This window comes from Triturus cristatus, chromosome 6, assembly GCF_964204655.1.
Source record: "Triturus cristatus chromosome 6, aTriCri1.1, whole genome shotgun sequence".
Lineage (NCBI taxonomy): Eukaryota > Metazoa > Chordata > Amphibia > Caudata > Salamandridae > Triturus > Triturus cristatus.
The window spans coordinates 229,744,997-229,768,280 of record NC_140589.1 but is presented as its reverse complement, the minus strand read 5'-3'; positions in this window follow the sequence as shown (position 1 = coordinate 229,768,280).

The window sequence follows — 23,284 nt, the reverse complement described above, 5'->3', positions numbered from 1 at the left end:
AATCTTTTCTGTCTGCCTTTTGTGACAGTTGACCACTCTGCCTCTTTTCTCCTCCTACCCCTCTGCCCATCTTTTCCCATTTTCTATGTGTGCATCTTCTCTGTTTTCTACTTTATTTGCCTTTTTTCGAACACTCCAACTGTCAGCCTCCTCACGCCTCCTTGCCTTTTCTATATGTTCCTGTTTTATTCCTATTATATATATATTTTTCTAATTCTCTCGCTTGTTTTGTACCTAACTCTAAACATTTGTGAAGTCATGTCATCTTGTCCCCGACATCTTTGGTACAATGCATGTAGATGCTTAGCAAGTGACAATACAGCAGGACAGGCTTCTGCAATGGTTTACAAGGCTCACGTCATGGGTTAGAGGGACCTGAAGATAGACACTTTCACAGCGCATATGTGCCCACACAGCGTACCGCTCCACTCCCTGCTGCAAGCACGCCAGTTGTGACCCCTAAGATTATAGAGAAGCAAATGGTACTGCATGGATCAATATGTCATAAGCCTCTTTTTGCACCTCTGTTGGTTCTTTCTGCACTGCACCTCTTTTGCAAATTTCTGCATCCCTCTTGCCTATTTCTGCACCCCTCTTCCTTTTTTGTCCACTTCTCTTGCTTCTTTCTGCACTTCTCGTGCTTCTTTCTTCACTGCTCTTGCTTCTTTCTGCACCCCTCTTGCAAATTTATGTTTCCCGCTTGCCTCTTTCTGCACCCCTGCACCCCTGTTCCCCCTTTCTGTACCTTTCTTGCCTGCTTCTGTACTTGTCTTGACTCTTTCTGCACCTCTGTTGCTTCTTTCTGCACTTCTGTTCCCTCTTTCTGCACCCCTTTTGCCTCTTTCAGCACCTCTGTTGCTTCTTTCTGCATCCCTCTTGCCTTTTCTGTACCCCTTTTGCCTCTTTGTGCACCTCTCCTGTCTCATTCTGTACCCCTCTTGTCTTTTTCTGCAGTTCTCTTGCCTCTTTCTGCACCTCTTTTACTTCGTTCTGTACTTCACTTGCCTCTTTCTGTACCCCTCTTGCCTCTTCCTGTACCTCTGTTGGTTCTTTCTTACTGCTCTTGCTTCTTCCTGCACTTCTGTTCCAAATTTCTGCATCCCTCTTGCCTCTTTCTGCACTTCTCTTCTCTCTTTCTGCACCTCGCTTGCCTCAGCCTGCCCACATGTTCCCTCTTTCTGCACCCTTTTTTCCTATTTCTGCAACTCTTTTGCCTCTTCCTGCATTTCTATTGCCTCCTTCTGCACCTCACCTGCCTCTTTTGGCACCTCTGTTGGCTCTTTTGCACTGCTCTTGCTTCTTTCTGCACCTCTCTTGTACATTTCTGCACCTGTCTTGCCTCTTTCTGTACCCTTTTTACCTCTTTCTGCACCTTTCTTGCCTCTATCTACACCCCTGTTCCCTCTTTCTGTACCTCTTTTGCCTGTTTCTGAAAGTCTCCTCTTGCCTCTTTCTGCAGCTCTCTTGCCTCCTTCTGCACCCCTGTTGCTTCATTCTGCACTTCTCATGCTTCTTTCTGTACCTGTCTTGCTTCTTTCTGCACTGCTCTTGCCTTTTTCTGCACCCCTCTTCCCTCTTTGTGCAATTCTCTTGCCTCTTTCTACACCTCCCTTCCCTCTTTCTGCACCACTCTTGTCTCTTTCTGTACTTCTGTTGCTTCTTTTTGCACCTCTCTTACCTCTTTCTGCACCCTGCGTGCCTCTTTCATTACCTCTATTGCTTCTTTCTGCACTTCTCTTCCTTCATTCTGCACCCCTCCTGCCTCTTTCTGTATCCCTCTTGCTTCTTTGTGCACCTCTCCTACCCCTTTCTGCACCCCTCTTCCCAATTTGTGCACCTCTGTTGGTTCTTCCTGCACTGCTCTTGCTTCTTTCTGCACCTCTGTTCTAAATTTCTGGATCCCTCTTGCCTCTTTCTGCACCCTTCGTGCCTCTTTCATTACCTCTATTGCTTCTTTCTGCACTTCTCTTCCTTCATTCTGCACCCCTCCTGCCTCTTTCTGTATCCCTCTTGCTTCTTTGTGCACCTCTCCTACCCCTTTCTGCACCCCTCTTGCCAATTTGTGCACCTCTGTTGGTTCTTCCTGCACCCCTCTGCCCTCTTTCTGCACCTCTCTTGCCTCAGTCTGCCCAACTGTTCCCTGTTTCTGTACCCCTTTTGCTTGTTTCTGCAACTCTCTTCCCTCTTTCTGCAGTTCTCTTGTATCCTTCCGCACCTCCGTTGCTTCTTTCTACACCTCTCTTGCAAATTTTGGCACCTCTCTTGGCTCTTTCTGTACCCCTCTTGCCTCCTTCTGCACCTCTGTTGGTTCTTTCTACACTGCTCTTGCTTCTTTCTGCACCTCCTTTGCCTGTTTCTGTACTTCTCTTGCCTCCTTCTGTACTCAAATGGGAAGTGCAAGCTGTAAAGTTTAAAGGTCTGCATGCTCTCGTGACTGAGGTATATGTCTACTTGTATTTGTATTCTTACATGAATTATGCATCTGTAAATTGTAGTTTAAACAGCGGGTAACTTCTCCAATAGGTGGTCCAATCTTCTTAGTTCTGCTCTGTCATTCGGTTGCACAGGCAGACATGTCTTATATATAGATGTGTTATCGAGCCCCTCACATAAACTATTGAATACCCATGTTCCCTGTATTGTGAGCAGAAAGAAATGCATACACCTTCTTTTACACAAATTTGCAGAGTATGCTGTTTGAAACACAGGTATTCAAGTGTTTGTATGTTTATTTTAATTTAACATGTAACTAGGTAAAAGCATAGACACACATGCATACCTTCACAAACTTGGTCAGACTTTCAACAGTGATATGCTTAGGATTGCTGTTTTATATTTGGTAGGCCTAACATTCTGAGCAGTCGATTAATAGTGAACCTTCAAGAGAAAAGTGAGGTTTAAGACATCTTCAGAGAAGGATTAGTGGTTAGGGTACTTTGTATGAGTCTGTTGTAAGGTACAGTCAAAGTAGTCCTCTTTCTGCACCTCTGTTGGTTCTTTCTGCGCCTTTCTTCATCTTTCTGCATGTCCTACCTATGTAGGCATTTTCAAAAATTAGCATTTAAAAAGCCTTACAAATTCACTGAAAAAAATAGAGGTTTCCTAGACATTATAGTTAGGAATTAGCAGTTAAAAAACCTTTGAAATTCACTGAAAAAAACTGAGGTTTCAGGGACGTTATAGTTAGAAATTAGCATTTAAAAAATCTCAGAAATTCACTGAAAAAACTACAGGTTTCAGGGACGTTATGGTTAGTTGGACATTTCACTCGTACAAAACCAGAGAAATTTGGCCGTTACGGTTAGTTGGGCTAACTATAACTCGCGTCCCCGCAATGCACTGCTGATGACGTCACATATTACATCACTCATGACATGGTCAGTGACATCACTGATGACATCACTGATGACATTGCAAATGACATCACTGATGACATCATCCACGTGATCATCTGATGCACCTCCTCACACCCTAATATAACCTTTGATACACCCCCTCTAAAATACAGACTACTATTCTCAAAACCATAGACATACCAATACCAGTTAGTACATACCCACTCACTGATTCATAGGTCTACACACACATCCACTCACCCATACAGTCACTCATACACTCAGTCACTCATCAATATAGCCACTGAAATATGCACTCATACACCTGTACAGTTACTCACAAACCACCACTCACCCATAGACTTACTCACACACCTAGTCAGTCTTGCATAAAATCAATCACACTCCCATTTACTCACCTATACAGTTATACACACACCACCTCACTTATTCATACAGATACTAACACATACTTACTCTCTTATACAATAATTGACACAAGCACACACTCATCCATACAGCCACTCTCACAATCACTCACTCTCATATATAGACATTTACATAGTCCAACACTCACATATACTGCCTTTCACATATGTAGTTACTCACTCATGTACCACTGAGATATCCATTCACTCACCAGCACACCTATACAAACACTCACCCACCCATACAGCCCTTCACTGATGCACTCTTAAACCCATACACCCAGTGAATCACCCACTCACACATCCATGCACAGAGTCACACACCCCCACTAACCCACACAGACACTCAGGCACCCATACAGGTACTCAGACAACCAATTATTAACCCCTATAGACACTCATGTAGCTACTCACCAACCCATGCAGCCGCTTACACACCAACTGACAGACTGATACAGACATTCACACAGTATAGTCACTAACTCATGCATTCAGTAAGACACGTTTAATTACTCACTTATACAGTCAGTCACACACCTACTAAATCATCCATTCAGACACTCATACAGCCACTCATTCTTCAGTTCACCTAGGCATATATATAAAAAACATATTTATACTTTACAGAAACACACAGTCACTGGATGATGTCATCAGTGATGTCATGTGAGATGTCATCAGTGATGTCACTGACCATGTCATGAGTGATGTTATATGTGACGTCATCAGCAGTGCATTGCGGGTCGCGAGTTATAGTTAGCCCAACTAATTATAACGGCGGAATTTCTCTGGTTTTGTACGAGTGAAATGTCCAACTAACTGTAACGTCCCGGAAACCTGTGTTTTTTCAGTGAATATATATATATATGGACGAATCCGCAGCGTCTCCGCCTTGCTGGCTACACACGGACACGGACCACAAACTTGATGCCAATTTCTTTATTTCATCGATGCCGTCATAACGCGTTTCAACTCATTCGAGACTTGATCACATGGTGCCGTTCTTTACAGCCATTACATTTTTAAAGTGACATAGTGCTCAGTGATAGGTTCGTTCATTGCACGTGATTATAGACATAGTGAAAACATTCCCTGTTAAAAAGTGTTTATACAATTGTTTAGACAACATTTTCTTGCGCTAGCATAATAAAATGCGTGGATGCAAAATTTCGTTATCAATTCCACCCGCATTTCAATATATACGTAATAGATGTATAGTAGCTAAGCCTGGGCAAAGCACTACGCTACGCTCGCGTAGTTTGCGAAGTTCGCGCTACTTCGCACTACGCGAACTGCACGTAGCACAGTGCGAACACGCGTAGCATAGTGTTGCATAGTGCTGCGGTCATTTTTTGCTTGCTCGCGGTCCTCAACGTCAAGTTGGCGACCGCGAGCAAGCAAAATGACATCCCGGCTAGACTTTTTCCTTGTTCGCGATCAGCAACTTCAAGTTGGCGATCGCGAGCATGGAAAATAAACCTCCCTGCGAGATTCCCAACGCGAGGAGGTCAGGTTTCTCATTGCGAGTGGTCGCATATGCTCGCGACCGCTCGCGATGAGAAACTACCAGTTCGCATTGTGAAAGCTGAAGCTCGAGTAAAAATCTACTCAAGCAGCAGAAAACTACAGCTCGCACTGTGCAAGATGCCATTTTCAATGATTGCACAGTGCCGGTTGCTTGTCCGCACTGTGCAATCATTGAAAACGACATCTGGCACAGTGCGAACAAGGTACTGCGCAGTTCGCGAAGTGCTACGCGTAGCTCCCGTAGTGCGAACTTCACTTTGCGTAGCTTCGCGAAGTGCTACTTCGCGAATTACGCCCAGGCCTAGTAGCCATTTGTTCACGTTATAATGAATCCTTGCATAAATGCAGATTGTAAATCAGCTTTAGAGGTTAAAACATTTTTTGCTTCAATGACAATATTGAGCACCAATGAATACATGCGTAAATGCAAATTATTCTAAATACCTTTCATCTTACACTTCAGTATGCAGGTAAAGTATGTATAGTAACCAAATTTGGCGTAGTGTTAAGTTCGTGCATGCATGCAAATTACTTGGACTCAATGTCAATGAATCTTAAATGTTAAACGACAATTGTTTTCACCCATGTTATGTCTATTGTCTTTCATATACCTAAGGTTATATTGTAATTCATGTTGTCATAGTGCAAATTTTAAATTTCTTACCCCGCATCGCCCTGAAATAGAAATTATTTTATTTATTGTTCGTTATAAATAAAGTTTCAGTTGTTCGCATGAATGCGATAAAATACAGAACAGTATTAATTCATAATGTTTTGTTGTTCATCCTTGCTCCTGTGAGCATGATATGGGCTGATATTGGGGTATTGGGAATGTATATCTAATACGTTTAATGTGCAAAATGTGCTAAATCTGTGCAAAATGCAAGTGCTGGAATTAAATAAAAATAAAACTAATGTATTTATAATTTCCTTCAGTTGATGCATATGCTATAATTGTTAACTCATGTTTCTTAATGTGTAACTGTATGAAGTTACTACAAGATACAAATGCCTATATCTGTCTCTATAATTCCAATGATTTTTCAGTCATCGGTATATATCTCAATTTATGTTGGTAAATTGAAGTGAAAAGTATATATTGTTCAAAAGTTGTTCAAAGGGGTTTGCTGAAAAGAGCATACATCTCAAATATGTTGTGCAAAACAAATGCCTTGATATATAAATATATAAATAAATAAATATATATATAAATATATAAATACACATAAAAGAGATATATCTACTCATTAAAAGTTTGTTTGCTAAAACTTCATATATTTAAAAATTCTTAAAATATATTGCTGATATCAAGAGCCATGCAAGTTTGTGTAAACAGTATATTAAATGCAAGTATATGAATCTTCCGTAGCATTCAGACCACCTGGGGTCTTTGTATCTAATTCCAATATATATTGTGTTTCCAATTTTCTCAGCTTTGCTTCCCTGTTACCTCCACGTCTGCTTGGAGGTACTGAGTCAATTAGAAAGAATTTTAAGTCCTGACTATTGGAGTTATGATACTCACGAAAATGTCTGCCTACAGGATATGTATTGTCGTGGTTATTGATAGCTCTAATGTGCTGTAAAATCCGTTTGTGAGCTTGTAGCTTAGTGCTACCAATGTATTGTAGCTCACAAAGACATATTAGAACATATATAACATATTCTGTCTTGCAAGTGAAATTTTATTTTATTTTAGTTTCCTCCTTATATATATATATATATTATCTACTGGCGGTCACCAGTAGATAGTTATAGTTAGGACCGTGTTTCCATAGGAAATCCGCAACATTCTATTTGGAATAACTTTGGCCCCGGTGGTTGACGAATCCTCGCGAAATTTTCAAAATAGGTGGGGCGCTCCGCTCCGCTCCTACCCTGAAAGTCTCGGGGGGATTCGTCAAGCGGGGGCTGAGAAAAAAGGGGGGTCCCAAAACGCGTTTTCCCCATGCAATTTTCCATAGGGACCTTTAGTCCAAGGTACAGCCCAAACGGCTGAACAGAATTACTTGAAATTTGGCAGAGAGGTAGTCCTCAGGTCAGGGATGTGCCTTTTGCAGGTCTGGTGTCAATCTGTTCAGTAGTTCCTGAGAAAATCAAAAGTAAAATCATATATATATGTGGGCGGAGCCTAACCACACATCTCATCCTGAGATCTGATTGGCTGTCAGCACTTCATCCAAGAAGTGTTGGCAGCCATCTTGGGACCAATATACATGATAGCACCTCTTTAAACAGCATTGCAGTTAATAGAAGGTTTTAAGACTTTAGTTACATTATAAATCATTTGTTGATGGTACCATACTCATTTTAGGAATTGTGGTATGTTCTAAGGTGATTTCACCATGTGAAAAAGCCTTCTGCTGGGATATCATGATTGAGAGAAAAATATTTTCTCATGCTTTTCCCACAGAGGTTTGGAAGGTGATCTATAAACTAAACTGAGAGCTTATTTTCTGTAAATTCACATTATCTTTCTCAGTCATGTGAGAATGAAGTCTGACATTCTCCGTAAAACATGTACATCCAACAAGGGCAGAGACTCTCAGTTGATTCCTTTGTGTTCTACTGCAGCTTCCCAGAGTGTTCCAAAGAACAACTAGAGCGCTAACAGTCCTACTTATGATAAACGTATGGCACACCTGAAGCCATCTTGCTTGGATTAAAGTGGTAACTCTTAAAACATTTAATTTAAAAAGGAACAAAATGAGGGGGTTCATTTTTCCATAAAAAGTATGATTAGTGCTGCAGAAAGAAAAATTAGGGCACATTTTGAGTGACTTCTCAAATCCTCTTCTATTTCATTAAAAAATTCTGACATGCAGACAGAAACATGCACTTTCAATACCAGCAGCAGTTTTCCCTGGTGAGCAGTAGCTTTACTACAGTGATCTAATGAGCAAAAAGAGTGCTAACATTCTGAATTTATGGCAAATGTGTGACACATCTGAATGCCTTTGGAATCAAAGTAAAAAACTGAAAGTATTTCCTACTGAGGAGACTGCAGTAAATTAGGAAATTAGGAAACTTCATAACAAATAAGTCTGCCAAGATGGCCACCAGAGACAAAAGAGCCCAAATGTAGCCCAAATATCACCCAGATGTAGCCCAAGTGTAGCCCAATGACAGAATGTCCCAGAGTGTTCTTAAAAACAACTAGAGCGCTTACTGTCTTCATTATGACAAAAGTATGGCACACCTGAAGCCATCTTGATTGGAATAAACTGGTAACACTTAAAACATTTAATTTAAAAAGGAACACAACGAGGGGGTTCATTTTGCCACAGAAATTATGATTAATGCTGAAGAAAGAAAATGAGGGCACATTTTGAGTGACTTCTCAAATCCTCTTCTATTTCATAAAAAAATTCTGACATGCAGACTGAAACATGCACTTTTAATACCAGGAGCAGACTTCCATGGTGAACAGTAGTTTTACTACAGTGATCTAATGAGCAACTAGAGTGCTAACATTCAGAATTTATGGCAAATGTGTGACATATCTGAATACCTTCATGATGGAATCAAAGTAAAAAACTGAAAGCATTTCCTACTGAGGAGACTGCAGTACACGAGGAAATTAGGAAACTTCATAACAAATAAATCTCCCAAAATGGGATTGGGAAAACATGGCGGCCAGCTAGCGAGTCTGGTCGGGAGTGCCGGGAGGGTGGCGTGCCGGTCGTGAGATTTGTATGGTGAACGGCGTTTGTGAGGGATAACCATGGAGCTTTCAACTTTTCTGAGCAGTGTGCCTGTATCGCGGTTGCTGATTTCGGCGAAATTCGAGGAGTTAGCGGTGGTGTATGGCGATTGTTACGGCGGAGGAAACCTCACCTGAGAAGCCGGTCGCTGCAGGGGCGGGGCTTCCAGAGAAGCCGACGGAGCAGCTCACCACAGCGGCAGGAGGAGCAGCAGAGTCCGGGTGCTGGAGCCGTGCTGTTGTCGAGCGAGGTAGAGGGAGGCGGGCGGCTTCTAGAATTCAGTTTAGCGCGGGTGGGGCAGTGGGAAGGGGAACTGCTAGCAAGCAAGGAGTAAATTCTACCTCTCTCACCGTATCTCAAACGGACCTGCAGGCTGTTAGGGGCATTTCAAACATTTCCAATATTTCTAGCAGTAGTCTAGAGGCAAAAGTTAGGGAGGTAGATACTCGCCCCAAACTGAAAACAAAACTATTTCAAAAAATAAATAAAGGTTACGCGCTCAGAAGTGTAGGTAAGGTAGAGGGGGGAGAAAGTGGGGTTATACAACTGGCTAGCAAAACCTGTAGCAACTTAAAAAAACACATCAGGCAACCTCACAAGTCAGGGGTACTAGGAAAGAAAATTACTTTTAATCCTTCCCTAAATGCCTATTTCAAACCGGTCCCTAAGACACTTGTACTCTCGAGAGGTAGGAGTTCAGCAGATTTAGTTTGTGCTGAAATAGTTGAAAGTGAAATAGATCTAGTAGATCCTAAAGGCAGCTTGGACGATTGGGCTGACTATCTGAGTCCTAACAGATATAAATCTCTAGAGATGGAAGCAGAAAATCAGGTTTCGGGAGTAGATGGAGATCTGGGTGGTCTAGTAGATAGTTTGGGACAGACCGACCCCCTCGTTATGGCTGATAATGCTGGTTTACAGGGTAACGTTATGGGGACTGAAGCTATGTTGGGTGAGGCTCATACAGATACTGTTGTTATCACCTTGTTAAAGAAGCTTGACTTAGACATGCATAGGGGATTCGAGGAGTCTAAGGCAAAACGGGATGGAATCAGGGAGGCAGTCGGCCTGTTGGAAGCTAAATTTGATGAGCTAAACTTGCGTACAGCTTCTCTTGAGACGGAGGTTAAGGTGATTCACGGCAAACTTGATGAGAATTGTAAGGAGCTAGAGCAGGTTAAATCTAGGGAAAATGCCTATGAGGAGCGTTTGGAAAGACTGGAAAATATGCAGTGAAGGAATAATTTAAACATTTTGAGGCTTCCAGAGGGGAAGGAAGGGGATGATCTAAGAGGGTTTATTGTCCATTTATTAAAAACAGAGTTACAGTTGAAGGAAACTGAGGACGAGATTTCGCTGGACATACAGAGGGTACATCGTGACCCTTTCATACTGAATCCAAACCGCTCGAAACCTAGGAGGATTTTGATTAATTTTTTAACGTATGGGCTAAAAGAGAACATTTTAGCGGCTGCGTTGAAGAAGGGTCTTTTAACTGCTGGTGAAGCAAGAATTGAGGTTAGGTCGGACCTCTCGGTGGTAACTGCAAACAGACAATGGGAGTTGGGAAAGAGGATTGAACCCTTGAGAAGGTTGGGCGCCACGGTGCAGTTGAAATTTCCGGCGTTTTTGAAAGTTATGTGGAATAATAAGATGCATACTTTTAGAGCGGTGGAAGATGTCGATAGTTTTTGGGAATATTGTCAGGCTGGAGATCAGTCCGGAGGTTCATAATTATTAACGCCGTCACAGGTTATTGAGGGCAAAAAAATTTAGGTGATAGATTCAGCACGTCCACTAGAACCGGCACTCGGTAGGCCTAGGTTGGGCCTAATGTCATTGGTTAGGTTTTCCTGGGTGGGGGGTGTGGGGGTGGGGGGTAGGAAGTGGGGGGTTCTAGGGTTGGGGGCTTTGGTTGTGGGAGGGGGGGAGGGGGGAATAATCACTAAAACAGTTCTCATGAGCTACTTTTTCATCTGGGTGGTAGGGAGAGCAAATTGGGGTAATGATGACCGAGGGTAGGATAGACCAAATTACTTGGATGTCATGGAATGTAAATGGCCTAAGGGTTAAATCCAGGAGAGATAGGATTATGAGGTATTTGAAAGATTCCCCAGCAAACATCATCATTCTTCAAGAGTCTCATTTAACGGAGGGGGAGAGTAAGAAATGTATTGGTTTGCTTCGGTGGTTAGATTATGTTTTCTATACGCCACAGACATTGGTAACAAGAGGTATTATATTGTCGGTTAGGAAGGGATTAGATTGCCAGATTGAGGGGAAGAAGGCAGATATTAAAGGCAGGTGGTTGATAGTAAACATGAAGATTGCTGGCCTATTATACAATGTTATTGGATATTATGGCCCAAATCAAGATGATGTCGGCCCATTGGATGAGCTAGCTAAAGAGATGTTGAGCCTTACGGGTTTTATAGTTTTTGCTGGAGACTTTAATACAGTATTAGACCCCAGGTTAGACCGTTCGGAGAGTAGTAGAGCCCATGTAAATAGTAAAATGGCATCTAGATTAAGAGGTCTGATGGAGCAATTTGGATTGTGTGACGTATGGCGACAGAGGGCAGGCCAGAATGTTGGGTATACTTATTATAATAAAAAATACAGCCATAAGTCTAGAATTGATTACTTCTTAATTGATGCAAGATTATTGGGTAAAGTAAAAAAAAGTATGCATGTAGGGGTACACTTATCTGACCATTCGGCGGTTATTTTAAAGCTTGTGATCGGGATTCGCGATTTGGATTCAGTATGGAGGTTGGATCGCACAGTTTTATATGACCAGGAGGCAATGCAGTCTCTTCAGCAGGAACTCGAAATTTTTATTGAACAAAATTTGGGTACGACTAGATTAGACATTGTGTGGGAAACGACTAATGCTTTTTTGCGAGGTAGACTAGGTGCTATCGGGGCCAGCAGAAGAAGAAAGTATTTCTCTGAAGTTGAAAGTTTGGAATTGGCAATTAGGCAGGGTGAAGCAGCTATTGTAAACAGGGGGAGTGTACAAAAGGAAGAGATTATCCAAAATTTGGTAGAGCTGAAAGAGAAACTAGCCTCTGTCGTTAATAATCGGTAAAAGAGAAATGGGAGGCTAGCAGACTAGCTCATTTTGATTATGGGGAGGGTACAAGTAAATTACTTGCCTGGAAAGCTAGGACAGACAGGATCAGGAATATAATTAAAGAAGTGAAAGTAGGAGAAACAGGTGACACAGCTACAGAAACTAAGGATATTGTGGAAGCCTTCTTTAATTATTTTGCAGAGGTATACAGGGAAGATTTGGTCCCCGATATGAAGTTGATAGAGGACTGGTTAAATTTTTACAACCCTTGACTGAGGATTTACAAAATATGTTGGATCAAGAGATTTCTCAGGGGGAATTAGATGTGGTCATCAGACAAGCTAAGACGGGCAAAGCACCTGGCCCAGACGGTCTCCCGGTGGAGGTGTATAAAACTCTATCTGGGAGTTTGTCGTCGTTATTATTCAAGGTATTTAATGGGGTTTTTCTAGGCAACGTAGAGCTTCCTGCTTCCTGGAATCAGGCCAATATAATTGTTATCCCTAAACCTGGGAAATCGCCAAGATATATGGACTCGTATAGACCTATCTCACTTTTGAATAGTGATTATAAACTTTATGCAAAGATTTTGGCAGATAGGTTGGCTAAGGTGATCCCCGGAATAGTTCATGAAGATCAAAAGGGGTTCATCAAGGGCAGGCATCTCAAAGAACTAACATTTTCTTTAATAGCGAGTATTGATGTTGCTACTGATCAGAAGCTTCCTTTGGCGATTGTTGCTCTTGATGCCGCTAAGGCATTTGATCGTGTCAATTGGACTTTTTTGAAGGCTTTAGTTATGCATCTGCGACTGGGGAAAAACTTTGGCCAATCTCTAGTATCTCTTTATCAATCTCCCACCTCAAGAGTATTAGTTAATGGAGTTCTAACCAAACATATAAAGGTAATGAGGGGCACGAGGCAGGGTTGTCCTCTATCCCCTCTTTTGTTCGACCTTTATATTGAACCGTTGGCTTGTAAAATCAGGGAGACAGAGAGTATTTCTCCCTTTAGATTCCAGGGTTGGACTGGGAAGATTGGCCTTTATGAAGATGATATAGTTATTTTAACATCAGACTTGAATCAAACACTGGCTACGATAGAAATTATTACAAATAATTTTGGATTAGTTTCAGGGTATCGTTTGAACGCTGACAAAACGGAAATCATGTCTTGGAATCTGGCAACAGAGACTATAACTCCTAAAAGACAGATTAGATATTTGGGGGTCCAAATAACTCAGGACATTTCGCAAATTGCTACAACTAACTTGGCTAAAATTAGGAAGGATATCTCTAGCCTAATGAAAGGTTGGAATCATCTTCCACTAACCATCTTTGGTTGAGTTAATTTGATTAAGATGATAGTGTTGCCCAAGTTAACTTTTTTATTTGACTCTATCCCTTTGATGTTTGAGAAAAAGGGGTTGGCAAAATTGCAAAGTGAGATTCGGTCATTTATCTGGTCTTCTAAGGGGTCTAGACTATCATGGAAAAAGATTAGGAGGAAGTATATTAAGGGGGGATTGGCAGCCCCAGATTTTCGAATTTACTCCTGGGCTTTTTTGCTCAAAAATTTTACAATGCTTTTGGGCAGTCCAGGGAATTCAGTTAATGAGGAACTATTTTCTGCTCTGCTGAGCATTGAGGGGGTCAAACAGGCCGGCTTCATGTACAAATTTTCGGACCCAAAATACTTCAAAAAAGTAAGATTGAAGATTTTAAGCGACTCGGCTATGGTGTGGTACCGGGTCAGAAGGGCCACAAAAATTCCTTACTTTAGTGCTGCTGCACCAATCCGGGAAACTCCGGACGCCCCAAGCTGGACGGCTGATGCACTGGCAAAGACTTTAAAATCAGAAGGACCCCAGAAATGGGGTGACTTATTTGTTGACGGTAGCTTGCTGCCATGGTCTGACTGCGATCTATGTTGGGGTGCTAAGTTTTCCAAATTTAAATACCTTCAGATTCAAAGCTGGGCTATTGGGAAAAACCACCTTATTGGACGTCACAATGACTTTGAAGAAAAATTGGTATCGGATGCCTGTATTAAAAAAGAGGTGGCGACGTGGTACTGGGCTATTATTGAATTGGAAGATGGCCCTTTTCTATTGCCGGAAATTCTCTGGGGAGAGTGCTTGCCGAGGATTGCGACAGAAGAACAATGGCAAGTAACTATGTTGATACTATATAAGTTGGTAAAACCTGCGAATCTAAGAAGAAATCACTTGTTCACTCTCCACAGGGCATACTGGACTCCAAAGCGGCTGGCAAAATTTAAAGATGGTGGTAATGTAAGATGCCCTAAATGCAACAGCCTAAATGAGGATGACATTCACATGTTTGTTACATGTCCGGCGATCAAGATTTTTTGGGATGCTGTAAGTAACTGTTTGTCAGTTATTCTAAAGCAAAGAATAGAGGTAAGCCCTGAAACCATCATTACAGGCAGACTGGATCTACAAGGTAAGGGCTTGGATGATAAAACAAAATTGGTGTTTTATGCTTTATTGTTGGCCCGTAGGGAAATCTGTAGACTTTGGGTTTCTCCTGACCCCCCGACTGATTTGACTTGGATTAGAGCCATGAGAACTATAGGCAAACTGGACATGGTAGCTCCCCTGAAAAAGAAGCATAGATTTTGGTTGTTATTTTTTTAACACTATGGGTGATGGGGTGGGTTATAAGATCTTTAAATTTTGAACTACTGTAAAGATGGAAAAGTTCGGTCCTATGATTAAGTTGCTTTTAATCTTTTGGTGGATTTTTGCTTTGGAAGGCTTGGAATACGATGTTGCATCTTTCCTCCTTTCTGCCTTCTAGCTAGCAAGTTCCTTCATACATGAGATGATCAACACCCTAGGGCGCCACAAAGAAAGAAAGGGTGGAAAGCACATGAGGACAATAAAAAAAAAAAAAAAATGTGTGACATATCTGAATACCTTCATGATGGAATCAAAGTAAAAAACTGAAAGCATTTCCTACTGAGGAGACTGCAGTACATGAGGAAATTAGGAAACTTCATAACAAATAAATCTCCCAAGATGGCCACCGGAGACAAAAGAGCCCAAATGTAGCCCAAAATCACCCAGATGTAGCCCAAATATAGCCCAATGACAGAAGTGTGCAAAACACTTATTATTTTGTGTTTTTGCAGTGTTATATAGTGCAGACTTGTCAGGTATTGGAGTGCTTTACATGAGCATTGGTTACATCACACAAGAACAAATTCATTTTGGTTGTAGACATGGGGAGACTAAGTGTATTGACCAGAATCACAGAATGTCGAGCTGAAACAGAAACTCCAACCTGGTTCCCCAGTTGCAAAGTCTGCAGTTCTGGAAGTAACACCACATCCTCTCCCCTAAGTGTAACATTTAATCAAGTGGTCAACTGGATAAAAAAAATAAAGGTAACAAATAATTTAAAAGTGCTTTCTCGCTATTTGAAAACTCAGAAAATATGTCCTTATTTTAGTCTTTTAGAGCACTAACCATAATTTTGATGCCAATAAGACCCTCTCATATATGTAATTTCTAAAGGAAATGCTCTAGGTGTTACAGTTTTGATTACATCAAGATGACATCAGGCGTTCCACACTTTTGTAATAAATATAGAATGTTAGCAATCTAGTTGTTCATTAGGATACAGTTGAGAGGCAGAGGCCAGGGGCACGGACTCTGAAAATTGAAGGCAGGTAGGAGGGTGCAAAGGCAACAATTTAACCACACTGAGCAGGCAGGAAGGGCCGTGGCAGCACAACAGACTATGGAGGGCAGTGGAAAGGGGGGCAGGGGCAACAAACCAACAATACAGGACTTGCAAGAGAGGCTGTGGCAATGTAATAGACCATTGTGGGCAGAAGGAAGAGGCAATGGTAGTACAACCATACATGCCAACAGACCCGATTCAGCTAGGAAACGTCAAATGTTTTTAAGCTCAAATGGGCTTTATTTTATCTGTCTCCTGTCTACAATCTCCTCTTTTTCAATGTAACTCAAAGGGGAAAATCAATACCCCAGTTTGTTTTCAAAATCTCCCTCTTACCAAGTTCAAAATGTTCGCAAGTATGGTACATTGGATCATGGAAGGAAATGGGGTAGGGACATGGACTTGGATAACAGAGGATAGGAGGGACATGGAGAGGTGCACCAAACTGACCCTGCAGGGCAAGCATCAGGGTTTGCAGCAGCACAATACACCACACAGGGCATGCGGGACGGGAGTGCAGCACAACAATCCATAGAAAGCAGGAGGGAGGGGACAGGACCATGCACATGGACAACAGAGAACAGAGGGGCAAGAGGCAGGACCATAATGGACAGACAGGAGAGAAAGCTGCAGCATAACAGACCATAAAGGGCAGGAGGGATGGATCAGGGGCATTACAATGGAACAGACAAGCCAGGAGGGAGGGAGTAGGGGTCTGCACATGTAAACAGAGGGCTGGGGGCAAGGGGGCAGGGCAGGAGCAGCAAGATAGCCATGGAGGTCAGGCAGGATGGGCACTAGAAGCAAGACACACCATGAAGAGCAACAGTGAGACTGTGATGGCATACACACAGACCATGGAGGGAAGGTGGGAGGGGTTCAGGGGCAGCTAACTGACCACACAGGGAAGGTGGGAGGGGCCATGGAAGCACAGAAGACCATGCATGGCAAGTGGGAGGGTTAGTGGTAGCACAATGGCTATGATGGGCAAGAAGGAGGGTGCAGGGGCATGCACAAAGGACGATGGAGGATAGAAGGGAGGGTCAGGACCTGTGCACAGACAAGAAAGTTCAGGGGAAGGGGCCTCACAACAGACCGCACGGGGCAGGCAGGAGGAGCAGTTGCAGCACAACAGACCAGGGAGGGCAGAAGGGTGTGGCAGTACAATGGACCATGTAGGACAGGAGGAAGAGGATAGGGGCATGGCATGTGGACAGGCAGGGTGGAGGTGGCAGGGACAGGTTACAGTCATCTGACAATGCTAGGCAGGTGGGAGGGGAGTGGCAGCTCAACAGAACACTCAGAGTAGATAGGAGTGGCAGGTCCATGGAACATGGTGGGCAAAAAGGATGGAGCAGGGGTATGCACAAAGACATCGGAGGGCAGGGGGAAGGAGAATAGGGACAGCAAGCTAAGCACAGAGTTTAAGCAGGAGGTCAATGATGGGGCATAGAATTGGGCAATGGAGGGCAGGAGGAGTGGACTGGTACATCATACTAAATTGAGGGCAGTGGCAGCACATCAGACCATGCATGGCAGGAGGGAGGAGGCTAGTCCATGGATTCACACAACAGAGGATAGGGAGGAGGGGTATGGGGCAGCAAGCTAACTGTTCAGAGAAGGCGGGTATTAGGAACTTTATTGTTTTTAAAAAGTGTGTCTGTCCGAACTACTTAAAATATGAACAAGTATGCAGCATAATCTCACTTTTATTCAGGAAGAAGAGGACGTTTGTGACTGTGACTCGGGGCTCAATTGGCAGAAACACCCCCTGACCCTCCACCCCCTATCGCAAAATGTAATGCCCGTGAAAAGGGTAGGTGAACACAGTGTTATATAGAACATAGTCCTGAGAGCACGATTGAAAATGAAAACTAGATATAGTGTATGGTATAAACTATGCACCAAAAAGTGTGGTATAAGATGAACCGGGCGTGAAATATAATATGCAATACATTGTGCGCAATGACAGATTCATTGGAGAGCGCGAGATAGCACAGGCACTAGCGCGTGCTATGCGATATGCGCCTTGGAGTGTAATATGCACAGGGCAGTGTTGTGTAACCTAACTAGTCTCTAAAGTTGCAATATAAAATATGTGCTGGGGAGTGTAACGTTGCATATGCACTGTGACAAAGATATGGTTCCCAGATTGTAATATGTATGGCATAGCATTGTGCGTTATAACATAGGCATCGAGGAAAGCACGTTAGATGGGGCAATATAACCCGTGCGAAGACAAGTGTGGCATGACATATTCACGGGGTGGTGTTACAGTGCACATGGGCTAGAGAGTGTCATAGCATATGCACTAGCTAGTGGAATACAACACAGAGGTGTGTGGCACTCAGCAGGCAATGGTGGGTGTAACACAGCATTGGGCTCTGCCAGGAGCGCGCTGTGACTCTCAAGTGATGTTCGTCCCCTTTCCAGAGAGTAAAATAAAAAGTATTACACATCCGGCAGTGAATGTGTGTTTTATTAACCGTGAGGGGGTTTTCTTGCATAGTTTTGGTCGAATTTTTGTCGAATCCCCTTTGAATGGCTTGGTGTGCATGTGTATTAAATGTGCCCGTCAATAGCTACCCATGTTTGTATAAATAAACAACAAGGGTGTCTACCGGGATTAAGCACGGTAGGGCATCAGACATGTCAGAGCTTCACTAGTGGTGTAAATACATTCCACGTGGATTCATTGTATGCATAGTTGCCTTTTAATGAATATCATGCAAATCGTCATGGTGATAGGTACGTACGGTTTGTCCAGCATGTCCTAGGTGAGTCTATAAATATATATTTTTTAAAAATAATAAAAAACAGTGGCCGGCCCTGGGGATTGGGGTCAAAAAAATATAATTAGGAGACAGGCCCTGGGGGATGGGGTCATCAGGGCCAATAAATTAGAATAAGAAGGGGAACCACACAGCCCCCCTTCTTAAAAAATTAAAATAAATAAAAGACTGGCATCGTGCCGGAGGCCACACCCCCTCCTTGCAGCACTCTGCAAACGCGCCCCCTGGCGAGTTGTAAGTTGGGGAATTAATTCCTCTTCAATACTGAGGGTCCCTGAGGGCCAACTAGCCCAACAGGCATCTCCAGTATGCACCAGGGAGCTGCGCTGCAGACAGGTGTTCTGAGTCCAAGCCCCTTTTTACATCTCTCTGCAACGCAGCTCTGTGGCGCTTACTGGAGGTACCTAGTGGTCTAGTTTGACCCTAGGGACCCTTAGGATTCAAGGGGACTTAATCTCTCAACTTAGAACAGCCACAGGGCGCGTTTACACAGTGGTGAAGGGAGGGGACGGGGCCTGAGGTGACGTGTGCAAACACGCACTATGGCACGTTTTAAATTGGGGATATAATTTTCCTTCAATACTGAGGGCCCCTGGGGGCTAACTAGCCCACCAAGTGCTTCCAGTAAGCGCCACTGAGCTGCATTGCAGAGAGGTGGTCCAGGCCGTGCCACTTTTTACACCTCTCTGCAACGCACCTCTGTGGCACTTACTGGAGGTACCTAGTGGGCTAATTGGACCCTAGGGACCCTCAGGATTCAAATGAACTTAATCTCCCAACTAAAAACGGACACAGTGCGTGTTTCCACAGTGGTGAAGGGAGGGGACGGGGCCTGAGTTAACGTGTGCAAAAACGCCCTATGGCCTGTTTTAAGAGGTAGTTTTAATCCCCCTGCCCTATTATATACCAGGGGCTTGCAGAGGAGGTCATGCTAATCACAGGGGGACCCCAACGCATAATGTTCCCTAGTGTATGTAGGTGTTTTCACTGTATTCTAAGTGTCTTTTAACATAGCACTGGCTCTAGGACTGGTTAGTCAGACTCAGTTACCACCAGTATCCGTCTGAAAAAGTTGAGGGTACAGGATGATTTTGCAACAAGGCTTCTTTCTGCTCTTCTTTTTGTTCTTTCTGCGCGTTATCCTTCTTCCTGCACTTTTCTTCGTCTTTGAGGACTTCTGTTGCTTCTTTCTGCACTTCTTTTTTTTCTTTCTGTGCATTTTTTCTTCTTTCTTCACATGTCCTATCTCTGTAGGCATAGTTAGAAATTAGCATTTAAAAAACCTTTGAAATTCACAGAAAAAACCATAGGTTTCAGGCACGTTATAGTTAGGAATTAGCATTTAAAAAACCTCAGAAATTCACTGAAAAAACTATAGGTTTCAGGGGTGTTATAGTTAGCTGGACTTTTCACTTCTACAAAACCATTGAAATTCCCCAGTTATAGTTAGTTCAGCTAACTATAACTCGTGCGCCCGCAATGCACTGCTGATGACGTCACATATTACATCACTCATGACATGGTCAGTGACATCACTCATGACATCACTGATGACATCTCAAATGACATCACTGATGACATCACTGATGACATCATCCTTGTGATAGATTGGCAGACCTCCTCTCACCCTAATATAACCTTTGATACACACATTCAAAAATAGAGACTAAACTTTTCAAAACAATGGGCATACCAATGCCAGTAACAACAACCTCTTCAGTAATTCTAAGATCCACATACACATCCACTCATTCACCAACAGTCCTATACAGTCACTCATACATGTATTCACTCATCATATGTTCTCATACACCTATACATCCTGTTACACAATGCCACTCATCCATAGAGTTACTCACACACATAGTCACTCATGTTAATAAAGAATCAAACATACATTTATTTGCATATACAGTTATACACACACCACCATACTTACTTCTATGGAAACTTACACATACTTAGGGCCCGATTCACAGAACTAACTTAAGACAAAATCCTAAACTTACTACCATTTTGGTATTCACAGAAGGCACTTACTCATTTCGGTATTCACAGAAGTTAGGAGTCCTAACTTTAGGACTCCTAAATGCCTTCTGTGAATAGCGAAAGTCTTAAAGTTAGGATTTTTCTCAGTTTAGGAGCAGTAAAGTTAGGACTCCTAACTTTAGGACTCCTAAATGCCTTCTGTGAATACCGAAAGTCTTAAAATTAGGATTTTTCTCAATTTAGTAGTCCTAAGTTTAGAAAAATCCTAATTGTAAGACTTTCGGTATTCACAGAAGGCATTTAGGAGTCCTAAAGTTAGGAGTCCTAACTATACTACTACTAAACTGAGAAAAATCCTAATTTTAAGACTTTCGGTATTCACAGAAGGCATTTAGGAGTCCTAAAGTTAGGACTCCTAACTTCTGTGAATACCAAAATGAGTAAGTGCCTTCTGTGAATACCAAAATGGTAGTAAGTTTAGGATTTTGTCTTAAGTTAGTTCTGTGAATCGGGCCCTTAGTCTTTTAAACAATTACTTATAGAAACACATACTTATTCATACAGGAACTCTTTCAATCTCTCACTCTCACATATACTCACTTATATACACCAATAGTCACATATACTAGTTTAAAACATATGTAGTTACTCATAAAGACACTATTGAGACAGTCATTCACTCACTAACACACCCATACACACACTCATCCACCCATTCAGTCCTGCACACATGCTGTCTTCAACACATACAAACAGTGAGTCACTCATTCATGCACCTAAGCACTACGTAATACCCCCCACCGAACCATGCAGACACTCAGACTGATACTCAAAAAACCAACTAATAACCTATATAGACACCCATGTAGCTACTCACCAACCCATGCAGCCACTTATACACAAAGTGAGAGACTGATACAGATATTTACATATTTAAACATTACTCACTAAGCCATGTATTCACTATGATACACTTAATCAGTCAGTTACACAATCAATTTTTCAAAAACAAATCATCCATTTAGACACTTATATACCCATTTATTCTTCCATCGACCTTGAGATATACATATATAAAACATATTTAATTTTCAGAAAAACACACATTCACTGAATGATGTCATCAGTGATGTCATTTGAGATGTCATCAGTGATGTCATGAGTGATGTCACTGACCATGTCATGAGTGATGTAATATGTGACGTCATCAGCAGTGCATTGTGGGCGCGCGAGTTATAGTTAGCTGAACTAACTATAACGGGGGAATTTCAATGGTTTTGTAGAAGTGAAAAGTCCAGCTAACTATAACACCCCTGAAACCTATGGTTTTTTCAGTGAATTTCTGAGGTTTTTTAAATGCTAATTCCTAACTATAACGTGCCTGAAACCTATGGTTTTTTCGTTGAATATATATATAGATGTATATATAGATATATATATATATATCCAGCAAAAACAATCAATCCTTCCTTGTTTAAAGATTGCGCCGAGCCCCAATTCATTTCATTAGCGTGCTTTATTTAAAGCAATCACAAACACTGTCGGGATTTGAAGGGGTCACGACCCTGCCGGCAGCCCGCTACCACTAAAGAGGCAGAGATCAACTGCGAAACAAGGTTCGAGTGATATATATATATATAGCTCCTAGTTGCACAGCTGGCAGGGTGCACTCTGGAACTGACAATACTCGAAGGCTCGTCCATCAAAGTGTAGCGGCCTGACGCGTTTCGGAGAGATTCCTTTTTCAAAGGCCGTGACTGTGTGTGCGCTGGCTCCTCCGTCACACCCTTTATTTCAGATATGCTGCCTCCTGATAGGTTGCTGCTCCAATGAGCGTTACAGCATTCCCCCAGTGTATTCTGGTCAAGGTAGTGTGGCGTATATGTCCCCTCTGATGGGTGTCAGCGAACATGCAGTCACTGATGCAAAGCCCGGAATGGGTCCCAGAGATGAACGAGTCTTTATTCCAGGATCAGTTCCCTCGAAGTTGTTGGTCCAGTGTCCCAGCAGTTATATATATATATATTCACTCCGTTGGTTCCTGGTCACCGAGCCTCTGCAACGCTCCTCGTGGGTGCGTGTCCCTGCGGCCGAACCACGCCGCTTAAAATCCACAAACAGTCCCTCCGATTTGGAAGAAAATTGGGACGCACTCTCAGCAACTTTGTTTGCGTTTTTTTAATGATTTACTTCTCGGGATACAGGCATGAGCAGATCTACGCGTTTCGGTATCGCAGATACCTTGCTCACGATCAACTGTTACTTTGGGTCCGCCCCCTATAAGTTGGCTTGCAGTTACATCATTTCCTGGCGGTTACCCAAGCCCCTTTGCATTATGGAGAATGTAGTTTTGCGCATTTCCCATGTTATGTAAATCACATTTTCAAATTGAATTCAATGAGTTAGTTATAATGCAAATTGTCAAAATATATAATGTCTCTTTTAACAGGAACGAAAGTTCATTTCACTGGATATTTTTACAGGAAATAAAAATTATATTCCACATTGTTCCTCAGCCCCTCCAATGGGGCATATCATATGACTGTCCATTGTCAATTTCTTTATTGTTTCATCCTTGCTTTTTGTATGAAGTTTTTGTTGCCCCTCCAGTGGGGATTGATCTTATTTGTTCTATCCAATTCCTAATTTTTCTCAATCGTTACCTGTTCGTTTATGACTAGTTTTTCTTGTTGTTTGTTTTTCAATTTTTCACAGGATATTTT